Raw genomic sequence first — 6,468 nt, forward strand, 5'->3', positions numbered from 1 at the left:
TCCGTATTCCGCGTCCCGGCGTCGGATCAAACCTGTCACATCTGAAAATCATCACTTTGAGTCCAATATGACCCGGATATTGTACTTGGAAAATTTGCTGAAGAATGCCATGGAAATCTGGTTCATCATCCGAAGCACAATAACTCGAGCCTTTCACACATATACCATAATTTGCCGTCGAACGATGTTGCCCATGTTCATATGTATGAAATAAATATCTTCTCGTAGAGAACATTGGCCAACATTTGACCAGCCGAATTGGACCTTGAACTAACTCGTATAACCACAATGGATGATCTTCTTGCGATGATTCAATCTGTAAAAAACAATCGACCAACAATTTGGCATGTGATTAGTGTTCTTCCCTATGTGATATTATTTAATTTACTTATTCGATTTACGTACAAATTCTTTTAACCAGGTTGCGAATCCGTTCTCTTTAATCTGGCTTAATTGATCATCATTCACATCACCGTACGTATTGAATACCTGATCATCAAAAATCCTACAAAAAATCACAAGACAAATTATATAAGTTTAACTGACCATTCAATTAAAAAATAAATACGTATATACGCACCTTTCGAACGGTAGAACTTCTTCACAGTTCAACAAACATACGTGTGGACCACATGGTAATCTTTGTCCGATAAATGTGCATCGATTTCTCGACCACCACATCGTCCTTTTCTATAGAAACATTGCGGGATATCCATGACAACATTCCGTACTCCGGTCCATCTACGGTGTGAAATGATCTGTTTGGTTGTTTATTCTTTGTTTGCACTTGATCTTCAAAATAATACGAGGTGAAGAATGATATTTCTTCGTTTATATATTGCTCTGCAATGCTTCCTTCAACAAACGCCTTTTGTTTCGCTTTTTGTTTCAAGTGGTACATAAACCGCTCAAACGGGTACATCCATCTACAACAATTGCACAATAAATCTACGTATCCATTCATATACATAATTAAAATCATATAGACAATATTAATGTATATACGTACCTAAACTGACCCTGACCGCCGAGTTCCGCTTCTCGTGGCAGATGAATTGGCAGATGTTCCATCACATCAAAAAAAGATGGTGGGAATATCTTCTCTAAATTGCACAAAATTAGAACAATATTTTGCTTCATCAACTAGACGTCTCCATTTTTCAATGTTCGACCACAGATTTCCCGGAAAAAGTTACTAATTCCTACGGTTAAAAAACATGAGGTTATAAATACAATATCAATATATAACTAAAGCACATGTGTAAAGATCTTAAGTAATATTAAAATCGCTACTACGAAACAAAACATACCTGATATAGCTTGGTTGACATGTTCCGGAAGTATCTCTGCAAATGCAATAAGTAACAATCGTTGCATGAAGACGTGACAATCATGACTCTTCATACCTGTTAACTTTTTTCCTCCGAGGTCAACACATCGCGAAATATTTGACGAGTAACCATCAGGAAATTTCACATCTTCCTGTAACCATCTAAAAAGGTTCATCATCGCTTCTCCAAACACACGGAAAATTGGTACTAGCGCCTTTCCATCAGGTGTAAGTTCCAAATCCTTCATCGAACAAATCAACCCTATATCCTTCCTTGAGTTGATATTGTCTTTTGTTTTCTGAGCAACGTTCAACACTGTATTAATGATGTTATCGAAAAAATTCTTTTCGATATGCATAACATCAAGATTGTGTCGTAATTTATGATGTCTCCAATATGGCAATTCCCAAAATATACTCTTCTTATGCCAGTTGTGATAATCACCATATCTTTCAATCGGTAAATGACCGTTACCACCAACCACTGATGTAGTAGATAATCCATGTGACCGGACACATTCTTCGATTCGTTCAAGTAAAATTTCATCCCCGATATGTTCAAGTGGCGCAGAATCAACAACAACTATATTTCTTCGAAAATTCTTCTTCTTGCGTCGTAACACGTGATTTCTTGGTAGAAAACGCCGATGGCTATCAAACCAACTCATTTACACATTCTTCGATTCGTTCAAGTAAAATTTCATCCCCGATATGTTCAAGTGGCGCAGAATCAACAACAACTATATTTCTTCGAAAATTCTTCTTCTTGCGTCGTAACACGTGATTTCTTGGTAGAAAACGCCGATGGCTATCAAACCAACTCATTTTTCGTCCGTGCTGCAACCAAAATGCATCAGTTTCATCCATACAATATGGACACGCTAGACGACCATGTGTTGTCCAACCTGACAACATAGAGTAAGCTGGAAAATCACTAATCGTCCATAAAAGAACTGCTCGAAGCAAAAAATTCTGCCTCACCGACACATCGTATGCAGTGACACCTACACTCCACAACTCATTCAACTCTTCTATCAATTGTTGAAGAAACACGTCTAAACTTCTTCTAGGATGTGTAGGTCCTGGAACCAGTACTGAGAGGAACAAAAACTCTCTACTCATGCACATTCCGGGTGGTAGGTTGTACGGTGTTAGAATCACCGACCACAAAGAGTAGTTCCGACCCGACATTCCAAATGGATTAAACCCATCTGTGCATAACGCTAGATAAACATTTCTAGCCTCTTGAGCAAAATCAGGAAATACCTGTTGGAAATGTTTCCATGCTAACCCGTCTGATGGATGATGCATTTCCCCTTCTGGAGTACAATGTTCGTCGTGCCACCTCATATGTGATGCGGTTTTCTCAGACTGATATAATCTCTTCAATCGATCTGTAATAGGCATATAAAACATTCTTTTCAATGGAATCAACTTGCCTTTTTTGGATGCTTTTCGTCGTGGCCGATACCGATCCTTCCCACAGAACCGACATTGCATCAATCCTTCGTCGTCCTTCCAAAAAATCATGCAGTTGTTTTCGCAAACATCAATCTTTTTATACGGTAGCCCCAACTTCCGCATCAGACTCTTCGTCTCATAATACGATTCTGTTGCAGTATTACCTTCTGGTAGATATTGTTTGAACATCTGACTAAATCCGTCCATACATTTCTCCGGAATATTGTAATCAGTCTTCATGTTCATCAATTGTGACGACAACGACAATCTCGATAGACCTTCAATGCATCCTTCATATATTGGAGTGCTCGATGTATTAAGGATCTCGTAGAACCTTTTAGCTTCGAAATTTGGCTCTTCTTCCTCCCCGTAAGACGGTTGACCGACATTTGGAAACGCATCAAACACCATTTCTGAATACGGATTTCTTTCTCCTTGTTGAAATTCGTTTCGCTGCTCATCGATAATGACTTGATTAACTACACCATATGAAGACGTCGTGTCCAATGTTTCTCCGTGAGCTAGCCAAACAAAATAATTGGACATGAACCCTCTTCGATATAGATGATTCCAGACTTGCTGAATACACTGCCATTTCGTATTTTCACACTTCACACACGGACATGGAAGTTTCGATCCTTCGATATATGACGGTTGAGATGTAACAAACGCCATAAACGCCTGCAATCCTTCTTCAAAATCTTTGCATATTTGATTTGTGTATGGATCTATTCTTTCATACATCCATCTTCTTGTATTGAAAGACATTTTTTTTCTGTGTTTTTTTTGTTTGGTGGGATTTTTTTTTCGCTTGTCGATGGTGATCTAAACGCGCGGGGTAATATTCTTGAGAATTGCGACGGACTTGCGACGGACTAGCGACGGATGTCGGCACACGTTTTTCACCTAACCCTACGACGGATACCGACGGACTACCGAACAAATGACGGAATGCGACCGTTTGCGACGGACTTTCTGAGCAAAAAAAACACGTTTCTTACCTAACTATACGACGGAGACGGTGCGTCGTATATCCGTCGCTAAAAACGACGGACTGCGTCGAACTTTTCCGTCGTAACACTTGCGACGGAGAAGACGGTCGGTATCCGTAGCCACTTGTTACGACGGATAGTCCGTCGTATACTTCCGTCGGAATTCCCTCGTTTTCGGTCGCAAAGATTTTGCGACGGAATCGTCCGTCAAATTCCGTCGTCTTATGTTGCGACGGAAATCTACGGATTACGTTAGATTGTTTTCCGTCTGTATTCCGTCGTTAGCCGTCGTTAATTTTAGTGCGACGGACATTTCCGTCGCAATGTCCGTCGTATTTTAGCGCTTTTTTTGTAGTGTCCACCAAAGCACTCAAAACCCTCCATCACGGCTCCGCTATCCTTTTTGTGTCAACAAGCTCACTGCATCTGCGACCACTACAAGATATACATAATGAGACGACGTTTACGATGGAAATTCTATCGCAGGGAAAAAATATGACGGAAGGCAACGCCCTAACGACGGAATAAGGGGGTGACTGGTTGCACCGCCGCCATCCGCAAATGGAGCGGTTGCGATTTCCGGCGATTGCGAGCGATTGAAAAACTGACTGGTTGAACCGCAACCAACCGCAACCGCAACCAAACTTGTGTTTTCTAATCGCAGCTTCCAACTTGCGTTTTGGTAGCGGTTTCCGGCGTTTTGACAAAAAAACTAAAATATTTTTATTAGAAATTATATAAAACATTAATATATATATATATATATTGGTGATGATTTTGTTTAGTGTTATGATTTGATATTATTTTTTAGTATTATATTTAATAAAAAAATACAATAGTATAATTTTTAAGTTTAATAATGATTATTTTTAATAATTTTTATAATAAAATTATTTTTTTACTTAAAAATAAATTAAATTGATAATATTTATATTTTAAATTTATTATTTAATTATTATAAATTTAGTAAATAATTTTTATCAAATGATACGAAAAATTTAATTAAAACTATTATAAAAAATTATTTTTAAATAATATTTTTTTTTGACAATTTATATCAAAACACAACCGCAACCGTAATGAACCATTCACTTCTAACTGCACCCACCCGCAATCGCTATCAACAGCAACTTCTCAACCAATCAGTACTAATCATTTATAATCGCTATCAAACGTTCTGAAAACGCTGCCACCCGCAACTGCAACCGCTGCAGTACAACCAATCGAACCCTAAGAGATTAAAATATCCATCACAAACTATAAAAAAATGAATTCACCGTTGTTATTCGGTTAATAAACGCCCTAGATGCGATGGATGATCAGGAACGATAATGTATCTCAAGTCCATACTGCTTTCTTTTTCATTATTATCAATTTGCACAAAAACATTGTAAGAAATGTGTCAGTTTTTATTGGAGGAAACAAAAACAACAACAAATGTGGGTATTTTTTAAATATACGGATTACAAAACATGACGTTAAAAGAAAGCATTAAATTCTCATCCAGAACAGAACATTCAAATATATTAAAAAAAATCAGTTGTTACTAAGTAATTTGAAATATATTTTCCATCATCTCAAGTCAAATTAAATTAAATTAATATTTTAGGTCATCGAAATTGTAATAAGAATTGGGCCATATAAACTGGAAATGGAAATCCCAATAGATAATGTAAGTTGGCCCATACAATAGTTTTCGAGTGTGGTTGCTTCTTGAGGTCCGTGGAAATTAATTTGTTAAAGATTTATCAAAATATTATAAAGTGGAATAAATAACAGTAGAAATGTAATACACACGATTCGCAGCAGATGTGTCCCTTTGGCTATTCTCAAATTGCATGATGAATGCAAAGTATATTTCTTTAAACATAGCATGTTCTTTCTCGTGCATACCAACCAACGGGTGAAAAAAAAATTTGATGCCATTCATCCGATAATGTTTCAGTGCCAAATCCAATTATTTTCTTCACAATTTCAACTTTAAATAGTTGTTTCTCATTTATTTAAGTTTGGTCAGATATATCGATAGATATGATGAATATTCGAGAATATTGTAATAACATTATGTAATTTTTAGATTTGATTTCGTTTCGCAGTTATATTAATTAAATAAGATATAATAAGATTATATTTCTCGGTTATAATGTTTTTTTTTTAAATAAGAAAAATTCAACGACACATTTCTCTATTATTTGCCACGCTTTTTCAGAATTAAAAAGATAAAAAATAATTAGAAGATGAATATATTATCAAATATCGCGGACCAAACTATGATCTAGATATATATAGTTAGTGTCGTAATTAAAGTTGTCTTTTTCTTTTTCTCAAATAAAAAAAAAGGTTTACGAGGCAAAGGTTATAAATACAATAACACGTGTGAGTAGAGAAGGAACGCAGTGTGTGCATCGGTAGTCGTAGAAATCGAAAAGGAGGGCCGTACACTGGTGTCCCGGTGATCCTAAATTCCATGTTTTTGATATCATTTGGTGAAACCCTTAATTATTTACAGATTCATTATTCCTTTGCCTTTTGATCTTGCTCCTGTACGTACAATAAGACAAGAATATCCTATGTTTCTGTGAATTATTTCTTTGTGGTCGGTATTAAATTATTTAATAATTTGAAATGATTGTAGCTATAATTTCAAAATTTTATGAAACTACCCAACAGTTGGTGGTCCAGTGG

The 6,468-nt window shown here is 36.4% G+C and overlaps 1 long non-coding RNA gene across 1 annotated transcript; it reads right to left on the reverse strand.

The window, feature by feature from the left end:
- Positions 1 to 280: 280 nt before the first annotated feature.
- Positions 281 to 614, reverse strand: LOC104816137. The gene is made up of 3 exons (XR_772236.1): positions 581 to 614; positions 406 to 505; positions 281 to 316 (listed from the first exon to the last, which is right to left on the reverse strand). It is a non-coding gene; the product is annotated as an uncharacterized LOC104816137 (long non-coding RNA).
- Between the last annotated feature and the right edge of the window lie 5,854 nt (positions 615 to 6,468).

Source organism: Tarenaya hassleriana, unplaced genomic scaffold (genome assembly GCF_000463585.1).
Source record: "Tarenaya hassleriana unplaced genomic scaffold, ASM46358v1 Cleome25, whole genome shotgun sequence".
Lineage (NCBI taxonomy): Eukaryota > Viridiplantae > Streptophyta > Magnoliopsida > Brassicales > Cleomaceae > Tarenaya > Tarenaya hassleriana.